At 40.8% G+C, this 10,997-nt stretch overlaps 1 long non-coding RNA gene across 1 annotated transcript in view; it reads left to right on the forward strand.

The window, feature by feature from the left end:
- Positions 1–10,997, forward strand: part of LOC110267166 — a 19,405-nt gene that overhangs the window by 4,019 nt on the left and 4,389 nt on the right. Inside the window, exons 2-3 of the long non-coding RNA XR_002354524.1 lie at positions 2,605–2,609; positions 7,330–7,333. This is a non-coding gene — a long non-coding RNA (uncharacterized LOC110267166). The remainder of the gene's footprint in view (positions 1–2,604; positions 2,610–7,329; positions 7,334–10,997) is intronic.

A 10,997-nucleotide genomic window follows, 5' to 3' on the forward strand; every position in this document is an offset into this window, starting at 1 on the left:
TCAAAGCACAGAAACTATAAGCTGCTTCAAGGTGATTACATATAAAGAGATCTCCATGGTACCATTTGGATGAAAATCCTAAAGACCTACGACTCCCAATATGTAAGGACTAGTGAGCACTGAAGCCCTTGCATGAGCATATGATTTAGAGTTCACCCCACTGATACTTGATCACTTCACTCACTGCACTTTACAAGTGTTCCTCAATCCATCTTAATTGAAAGAATCTCTGAACATAATTCATTTCTTGCTTGGGGACAAGCAAGCTTTAAGTTTGGTGTTGTTCTGCTTCATATCCGGTTCAATCCCAATTCCCTTTTCCTCTTCTGTTTAATGCAATTTAATTTTTCCTTGTTTAATTTCTGCAAACCCACGTCCCAATCCCCTTTACATTTCAAGCAATTTACATTCCTTGCACTTTAAGATTCCGCAATTTACATTTCTTGCACTTTACGTTTCTGCCATTTAATTTCTTGTTCTTTAAGTTTCAGCAATTTATTTCTTGTTCTCTTTGAAATTTTGAAATTTAATTCTGCAAGTCACAAAACCATCAACCAAATCTTGATTCGCTTGACTAAATCAACCACTAAACTAAAATTGCTCAATCCTTCAATCCCTGTGGGATCGACCTCACTCCCGTGAGTTTTTATTACTTGATACGACCCGGTACACTTGTCGGTTATGTTTGTGTGTTTTGGGAGAGATTTATTTTTCATCCAAAATAACTCATCAGTGCACGTCGTTTTCCCAAAAGGGCCATCCATGCGTGCGCGTGCCTGATGCGCATGCGTCGTTTGCCATTTTTGCTCCACACCCAGAGCGAACAGAGAGTTGTGCACACGCGTTGATGCCTTTGCGTGATTCACACAATCCAAGGCATGCGTACGCGTGCCCGACGCTTACGCATCACAATTCAATCTGTGCGACCCACGCGTACGCGTCGCATGCGACGCACAATTAAACCACATCAACGCCTGATTTCAAATTATCTCCTCCCCAATCCTAATTCTTTTCAATCCTACTTCTTTCTTCTTCCTTCTTCCTTATCTTTTCTTCCTTATTCTTTCTTCATATTTGTTACTTTCTTCTTTCCTTCTTCATCTTCTTCATCAGGTTTCTTTTCTTTTCCCTCTTTTACTCTTTCATTATTATATTAATTTATGTTTCTTTCTTCTTTATTTTTTTTTAGTTTCATTATCCATGGTTTCTTTTTCTTTTCTTTTTCTTGCATTTTTATGTTGTTATTGGAGTTTTATTTGGATATTACCTTACTATACTGAAGCTCGTGGTTATTATGAGGAGTGATTTGACAATTGATACTTTAATTTGGCTCTCATATACATTTGGATTATATTATTTTCATCCCTACTTTAACCTACTCACCAAGTGTTTGTGAAAAAGCACATATGGCATCTTGACCTCTATTTTGTTTTACACTTTTACTTGAATGCCTCTTCTTCCCAACACTTGCCCTCCACATGTATTTGGGATTATCATTCACAATTGTCATCATCTAAAGTGCTCTTTAATTTGGCATATTTAATTATTGATGCTTGAGTTATGCCTCTCATGCCTCTTTTTGCATGCTTTTAACCTCTTGCATCTAATTACTATGAATTTCCTTTTTGCTCTTAATTGAGGTCTTACCTGCATGTTGTAACTACCATGTATTTAAGCTATTATATTTTCTTTGGCATTCATTATTACTTGGAATTTCTTCCTTCTGGTTCCTTGTTTATCTATATTTAACAACCTTCCTCTTTCCTTCCTCCTTAGGCATGGGTACCAAGAAAGGAAAGGAGAAGGCCACTGACAAGACACCAGTAAGGAGAGGAACCAAGAGAGTTCCATCTAAAGCACTTCCATCTACAAGCGTAAGGCCACCAACAAAGCGGGTGAAGAGGATCATTAAAGTAGATGAATCTGAAAAAGCCTTTCCTGCACGAGACTCCACACAGTTTGCTAACCGTTATTGCGAACAGATGTTCCCCATCCTAGCCGAGAGGAACTACAACAATGAGCATCTGCTCATTATCCCGACACACTTTGTTGATTTTGTGGAGCCCCAAATTGAGAGGAGACAGTGGGGATTTTTGAGGAGATAGCCACGAAAAGCCAACTTATCATGGGTTGTTGAATTCTACTCCAACTTCTACTCGCCTACCCTACAGGCTGTCTATGTTCGTCAGTGACAAGTCCTTGTCTCCGAGAGTGCCATCCAGAGCATACTGGACCTTCCCCCCAGTCCTGAGGGATTGGATGCATATCAAGAGGCCTCTCTTAAGTGCCAGATGTATTAGTTTGACTGTGATAGCGTCCTTGGAGTTATTGCCCGACCTGGCAGCACCTGGATTTATAGGCCGCATCGGTCAAAACCCAAGAGCATCTCCGCCCAGTCACTCACCTTGGAGGCTCGCGTGTGGGCACAGATTATATCCCACTATGTTTTTTTGAGCACTCATGAATCGACCTTCACAGCAGACATGGCTGTTCTTCTCTGGTGCATCCTGACAGAGCAACCTCTCAACCTGCCCTGACACATCCGACAAGCAATGGGACATGTACAGATTGCGGGTAACCTGCCTTTCCCCGCCTTGGTTTCAGATTTAGTCTCTGCAGCAGGTGTGTCCTATCGGGCAGGAGACACGAAGGTCATGATCCCTAGGACCGACCAGTATGTCCCGAATGGAAAGTACATCAAGCCACCAGTTTCCTCTGCGAGCCGACCTGCTATCCATCCTTGGATACTCCTCCCTCTTCCACTCCACCATCATCCACACCACAAGCACCATCCACCCATCTGATGTTCCTACAGATCCTTGAGAGGTTCGACCGGCAAGACCGGTGGATGGAGCAAATGGAGCGCCATAACAAGCGCTGATACAACTATCTGAAGGAACTCATAGTTGGTACACACCCACCTCCAGAACAGAAGGATAACCTAGACTCCCCTTCATCCAGTAGTACAGAGAGCCATGGCAAACCAGACACTGGAGACGATACTTCCAGCCCTACCTTACTCCTAACTAATGGCACGGAGGACCGTGCCAAGCCTTAAGTGTGGGGAGGTCAGTCCTTGACTTCCGAAGGTAACTTCTCTCTCTTAACACCAACATTTGAATTTTTCTTTTGTTAAATAGGATAGATTGCATGATAATAATTGTTTGCATGTATGTTTTGCTTGGTTGAAGTAATAAATTTCTCTTTCAAGACCCTTTTTATAGCATTACACTAATTTAAATTGAAAATTTGTGTTAAACTTGTTTGAAGACTGTAAATTGGAACATGAACTATAGCTAAGAACACACAACCTGTGAGATTTGAGATTAATCATATGGTTACACTATTTAACCATAACATTCCATTCTTGTGTGTTCCCTTCTCTATGATTGTAATCTATGTTTTGTTCCATTCTATATGTCCATTGTTTAGTGTATTTACATGCTTGCATATGATTGAGGCCATCATTTGTTATTAGCTCACTTATCCCAAATAGCATACCCTTTTAATTACCTTTGTTTGCCACTTTGAGCCTTTGATGACAGGGCATTTTGGCCAGTTTTTAAGTTAACGTGAACTCTAATGTGGAAGTAAAGAAATGGAGCCAACGTTAGTGACACTTAACATTATCACTAACGTTGGACCAAGATCATGAGTGGCCATGTTAGAGTCCATGTTAACTTAGTTAATGTGGCCTCTAACGTTAAGAAGAAAGGGGGGGAGCCAACGTTAGTGACACTCAACATTGTCACTAACGTTGGCCAAAGCACATTAAGCCACGTTAACTCCCACGTTAACCTAGTTAACGTGGAAGCTTACGTGAAGGAACAAAGTGGTCGACAACGTTAGTGACGCCCAATATTGTCACTAACGTTGGAAGAACACAAGCCCCCAATGAGCCACGTTGACTCCCATGTTAACCTAGTTAACGTGGAAGCTAACGTGAAGAAAGAAGGTGATCGCCAACGTTAGTGACACCCAACATTGTCACTAACGTTGGAAAGAGCCACACATGCCACCATAAGCCACGTTAACTCCCACGTTAACTTAGTTAACGTGGAAGCTAACGTGGATAAGGGAAAGATGAGCCAACGTTAGTGACACTCAACTTTGTCACTAACGTTGGAGATGGCTAGCAAGGCCACGTTAGAAGCCACGTTAACCTAGTTAACGTGGACTCTAACGTGGAAAATAGGGGCAATTTGGAACGTTATTGACAATGGTAAGTGTCACTAACGTTCTCGAAGGATGGCAAGCCTACGTTAAAAGAGCCACGTAAACTAAGTTAACGTGGACTCTAACGTAGGGAAGGGGGAGGCTTCTCAACGTTATTGGGAAAGTTGAGTCCCAAAAACGTGTGCGAAGGACATAGTGGAAACGTTAGTGGCAACGTTTGTGCCACTAATGTTGAGGTTAACGTGGCTTTTAACTTTAGTGAGGAACGTTAGTGAAAAAGATGATTGTCACTAACGTTCTCGAATCCATATTTTCACTGAACGTTAACACCACTAACTTCCTGAACCAAAGCCCCTGCCCACTTCATACTTTCTCTCTGCAAGTAAAAGCTAAGCCCAATGAAGAAGAGAACTGCTTCAAACTCAAGATCCAAAGGCCCAAGACTTGAAGAATCAACTAGAAGAATAGAAGAGTAGTATATATAGGAGTAGCTTTGAAATATTTTGGGGAGTTGGAAATTATAGGGAGACTCTTAGCATAGGAACTACTCTCTGTATTTACTTTCTCTGCACTTATAAGTTTTCATCATGTATTTTCCATCTTTGTTTTCATTTTCCAGAGCTATGAACAACTAAACCCCTGTCATTGGGTTAGGGAGCTCTGTTGTAATTTGATGGATCAATACTAGTTTTCATTATTCTTCTTCTATCTTTTCTCTTGATTTTACTTGAAAGCTTTCGATCTTCATCCAATTGAGTAGTTATCTTGAAAAAGAAGCTATTCATACTTGGATCTCTTCTGAACCTTGAAAGAGGAATGAAAAGATCAAGCTAGAAATGCTTTCTCATGCTGGACCAAATTGGGTTTGGGTGGATATGTGACTATAATGCTCTCAACAATTGGTTTGGAAAATGCATGTGGTATAATCAGTGACCATACTTCATCTCTTCTCATGAGCAATTGACCAAGGAATTGTCTATTGATCAAGATTTGAGAGATTGAATTACAAGAAATTGTAATTCAATCACTTAAGATTACCAAGGAGATCAATGAGTGCATTGATTGAGGAAGAGATGAAAATGAAATTGATCCGGAGAATACAATCTTACCCATTCTCTTTAATTTCTGTTATTTACTTTAATGAGCAATTTCCCCATTCCCATTTACAATTCTGCAATTTACCTTCAGTCATTTACTTTCAGATCTATAATTCTAGCATTTACTTTCCTGTCAATTACCTTCCCGCCATTTTATTTTCTGCAATTCTCAACTCAAATTCTGGATTTGCTCAACTAGAACAGTCCTCTAATTAAAGTTGCTTGATCAATCAATCCTTGTGGGATTTGACCTCACTCTATTGTGAGTTTTTACTTGACGACAAATTCGGTACACTTGCCGAAGGAAATTTGTTGCGAGACAAGTTTTCCGTGCATCAAGTTTATGGCGCCATTGCCGGGGATTGATTGTGCATCAACAATGATTAGATTGGAGGATAACTAGATTGAGCATTTTATTTTTGTTTGATTTAAATTTCTGTTTTAGTCATTTACTTTCTGTTTTAGATAACTTCTTCCCTTCCCCTTACTTTTTCTTTGTTATTTACTATTCATCTCACTAACCCACTAACTGTTTGATATATTGCATTACTCACACTAACAGTAATTCTGACAGATATACTTTCTGCACCTATTCTCTTTGCTTGTACTTATTGGTTGTATGCAGGGAGAAGAAGCGGGGCTTCAACTTCCTTTGATTCTAAACCTGAGAGAACCTTCCTTAGACTAAGGAGGGAGGCAAGAGAAAAACGTGTAGTTGGTGCTGAAGAAGAGGAGGAACACTTTGAGGAATACTTTGAACCAAACATGGAAAGCCTTGATCAAAGACGCCCAAATCCAAACAATGCAGCCACCCAACACTTCACATCTAGACCATATCAACACCCCCAAAATAATTGTCATCATTTGATGAAAGAATCTCAAGGATTGAGAATCTACTTGAAGGCCTAAGCAAGGAGATTCAAGACAACAAGGTCTTCAATGAGGAAGTGCGAGCCAGTTTCAAGAACCAGGGAGACACAATCAAGAGGTTGGAATCTCAAGTAGGATATCTCTCTGAGCAAATTTCCAAACCCACAAATGGATTCCCAAGTGACACAGAGAAGAATCCGAGAGGTGAAACAAAGAAGGTAAGATGGGAAGATTGCAAGATGGTCACTATAAGTGATAAGGAGACTGAGGACAAGCCAAGCAAGCTGTCAGAACAACCTGAAGATACCTCAGTAGAGGAGGTGGAAAAAGATTACCAAGAACCAGAAATCTCAAAATAGGAGTTGCTGAGACTCTATGCACCTTTTCCCCAACTGCTCAAGGGACCTGTGGAGAGGAGAATATACTCAAGATTTCTTGACTTATTTGCATCTCTGCATGTGAAAATACCATTCATCAAGACTATCCAACAAATACCTACATTCATCAAGTACATGAAGGAGTTGCTTCCCAGGAAAAGCTCACTCAAGGGAGGCCAAACTATAGTGATGAACAAGGAATGCAGTGCCCTCATTCAAACGCAGTTACCTACAAAAAGAAAAGATCCAGGGAGTTTTCATGTCCCCTGTGCCATAGGAGAAACAATGTTTGATAGAGCACTCTGCAATTTGGAGCAAGCATCAACTTAATGCCTCTATCCCTGGTGAAGAGGCTGCAGATCAATGAGATATTACCCACAGATGTAGTCATCAGGCTGGCTGACAAAACTCAAAAACAAGCAAGAGGGGTGGTGGAAAACGTGTTGTTAAAAGTGGGAAAATACTTTCTTCCCGCAGACTTTGTCATCTTGGACATGGAAGAGAGTCACACTCACCCAATCATATTGGGAAGACCATTCCTAGCTACAGCCAGAGCACTCATAGACGTGGAGCGAGGGGAGCTAATATTGAGGATCCATGATGAACAACTCAGCTTCAATATCTTCAAACTCTCCCAAGAAATAGACCAAGAAAACAAAGAACTAAGCAATGATCATAACGGGATGCTGACAGAGGAAACAAGCACTGAGGCACCACCAACACATCTGAGAACCCCACTGAATGATGAACAAGGCAAATAGCAATCGTCACAGCTCAAGGAGAAGCTGGAGGAACCTAAACCACCAGAGGCAAGTGAAGACAACACCAAAATTCACTTAAAAGAAGAAGTCGCCAAGAGCAGGGAAGCATCAAAAGGGACAAAGAAGAAGGTACCAAGGGGGTGGAGGAACAAGAAGATCCCTACAGAAGGCTTCTCTCCAGGAGATAAAGTGCCATGGTGCCACCAAAATGCATAAAGGGATACACAGTTAGTTAGTTAGTTGGAGTTCATGAATAAACAATCTAATCTTTTCTTCTCTTTATTATTTTAGCCGTAAAAAAGCTAAATTGATTTTTTTATGATATTTCTTACTTTCTTGTTTGATCTTTATAGGGAAAGGAAAGGAGCATTAAAAGAGATTGATTGGACAATTTAATGGGAAAGGTTTGGCCACTTCATGAAGAGGGCACTACACACGTGCCTCAAGGGGGAATGCATTGGGAATGGTTGCCATGCAACATTAGAGGAAGAACAAACTTGGAAAGTGAACCAACTCCATCATAAAGTTGAGAATCCTCGTGCTTACTCCATATAAAACCCCATCTGTTCATCATACACCAATCCCATCAATCCACACCTTTCATCTCTTCATCACTTCTCTATATAAGTGAATCAAATCCACACCATCTCCACATTCGAAATTCATACCCCTTGCACTTCACTTTCCAGCAACCAATTCTTCAACTTCCCACTCTCTAAATCCCACATCTCTTCCCTTCACTACACCCTTTTGCTTTAACTTCATTCATGGCATCATCAAGCTCCAAGAGGCAGAAGAGGAAGGAACCAACGGAGAACATTCCCTTCGACGAGAAGAGATTCAAGACTGCCTTCCATGAACGAGAATTTGAGCGGATAAAGCTCAAAAAGATACTGCCCGAGTTAACCTTCCAAATCAATGAAGACGAATGCCCACAGATTCGGGAGAAGATTGAAGAAAGAGGGTGGCAATTGCTCACCAATCCAGAGGGGAAGATCAATGCAAACCTCATTAAAGAGTTCTACGCAAATGTGGTCAGAGAAGACAAAACCAGAGACCCAACCTTCAAAAGCTATGTAAGGGGAAAGGAGGTAGACTTCAGCCCAAATGCTATAATAAGAACTCTTCACCTGAAATCACCACACTTTGATGAGCCTAGCTATCATGCAAGGATAAGTAAAACCCAAGACAATGATGAGCTCACCGAGATAGTGACTGACATCTGTGTTATAGCAGCTGACTGGGAGAGGTATGGAGATGGGAGACCTCAGTTCATCAAGAGGGGAGACCTTAGCCCAGAATCCAAGGGGTGGTTTGAACTCGTGAGGAGGTCTATTCTCCCTGCTGCAAATAATTCAGAGGTAAATATTAATCGAGCAACTATGGTACATTGCCTAGTACAAGGTGGAGAAATCAACGTGCATGAACTTATAGCTAAGGGAATTTAAGATTCAGCTGAGAAGCTTGAATCAGGTGCCAGGCTTTGGTACCCCAGCACCATTCTCCGATTGTGCACAAAGGCCAAGGTGGTCTTTGAAGATAGTAATCCAGACTGGGTTAACCCAGGGAGGCTAATGACAACCCATCGTATGGCCTATACTACACCTGCTCAGCAACAAAGAAGGCCACAAATAGGGAAACTAAAAGCAAAGGAAGGAGCTCACCAAGAGGAGTCTCATCAGGAAGAATATCAACAGGGATAGCATCCTTACCCAGCAGATTTGAATATGAATCACCTTCTAAGAGCTATCGAAGATTTGGGGATGAGACATATGGAAGGACAAGAGCAAATATTGAACTGGATGAGCCAACAAGAAGAGTGGAAGAAACAACAAATGGAGCAGCAACAGGAACAATACTTCCAGCTCACTCAAACCATCCACCAAGTTACTGAGAGGCAAGAACGTCAAGATAAGCATTTGCAGGAACTCAATCAGCCGCAAATAGCCCAGATGAAAGCATTCAATGAGTTCACTGTACTTAATGAAGGACGGCAACTACATCGGGAGGAGTTCAACGTCAACACTCAAGCCAAGTTGAACTATATGTCCAGTAATATGCATCATCTACACTATGCCATCCCTACATATGATGAGGTCCAAAAAGATTTTGTAGAACAAGAAGAGAGAAAAGTGAAACAGCAAAAGGAAACACTCAAGAAGAAGATGGAAGATGGTGGTTTCTAGAAGAAGCTGCTTGGAAAAGGCAAGGGAAGTGGGAGCACAAGCAATCAAGAAGGAGAGCATGGACATCCACAAGAGTAAAAGGTGGTGGAGTTCCTTCTTTGGTCCATCTTTCTCTATGCTTTAAATAAGGAAGATCTTGTATGAAATAGAACTTGCTTCCATTTCAGTTTAAACATTTCTAAATTCTTTCTTTTAAGTTTTTGTTGAAAAGGTTTATGATATCTAGTCCTCATGTCACTGCATCCTTACTTTGCTTACTTGTATGTTTGTCCCTTTAAATCAAATAAAAAGAGAATGAGTGCTTTTAAAAGACCAGAGAAGAGTTCATAATATGGAGTAAGTCCATGAGTTTGTGGTGTGGTCATAAGTTAGCTAAGTTGGTTCAACCATAAGGTGGAAAGATAACTATCTGTCATGAATACTATGCTTGAGACACACCCCATGAGATTAGATAAATAAGAAGATCCTAATAAGAAAAAGGAAAAGAATAATCAAAGTTGAGGAATAAAAGAAAAATAGTAAGCAATAAGGCTAGGCACCAATAGTTTTAATCTTGAAGCATGTGTCTGTGGTGCTCCTGTGTGAGGGATCTACTTGGATGAATAAGCTCTTAGGGGTGCCTTATCACTTGGTAACTTGGGTTAACTAACCCGGGATTATCAGCTGAAAGTCCACTATCAAGAGTAACCCTCACCACAGAGCATTTAGTAACCCAAAGAGGTGCTGGACACCAAGGTCTCAAGAAAAGAAAATAAATAAACTCTGTGCCTGTGGTGTGCATGTATGGGGGAGAGACTTGAGCAAGTAAGTCCTTAGGGGTGCTTCAACACCTAGCACCTTGAACCAACTGGTTCGGGAGTGTTGGCTGAAAGCTTATTTTAAAGAGTTGCCCCCTTACAGAGCACTTAGCTTAAGAACAAAAATAAGCCCTCAAATAACAATAAAAGGATCAATGAATAAAAGTCTCATGGGATGCAATAACAAGTGAGTATTCTAGGACATGATAAAGGTCTGAAAGCCAGGAATAAGCCTAAGTTGCTATGCATGAAACCACCATAAAACCAGGGACATGACTTCCACAAGAATGACCCATTTCTCTTGGCATTCCATTCATCATTCTCTTGTTCCAGTACTTGCTTAGGGACAAGCAAGCTTTAAATTTGGTGTTGTGATGCCAGGGCATTTTGGCCAGTTTCACTGACCTTTTCTTTACTATTTTAGGGTAGTTTCATGCATTTTCTTAGGAAATAAGCTAGTTTTGGGTAGATATTCACTTACATCTTGATTCAAACATATTGGGCACTTTACATGATTTCATGAGGATTTTGCATGAATTTAAGGACAAAATTGGATGTTGCATTTCCCATTACTTGGACTAGAACTTTGATGCACGTTATTGCTTGATTTCAGGACAAAGGAAGCAAAGAAGAACCACATTAGTGGCTACGTTAGTTACACTAATGTTAACACTAACGTGGAATGGGAGTAACTTGCAAAGTTAATGAGAAAAGTGATTGCCAATAACGCTCT

This window comes from Arachis ipaensis, chromosome B09, assembly GCF_000816755.2.
Source record: "Arachis ipaensis cultivar K30076 chromosome B09, Araip1.1, whole genome shotgun sequence".
NCBI lineage: Eukaryota > Viridiplantae > Streptophyta > Magnoliopsida > Fabales > Fabaceae > Arachis > Arachis ipaensis.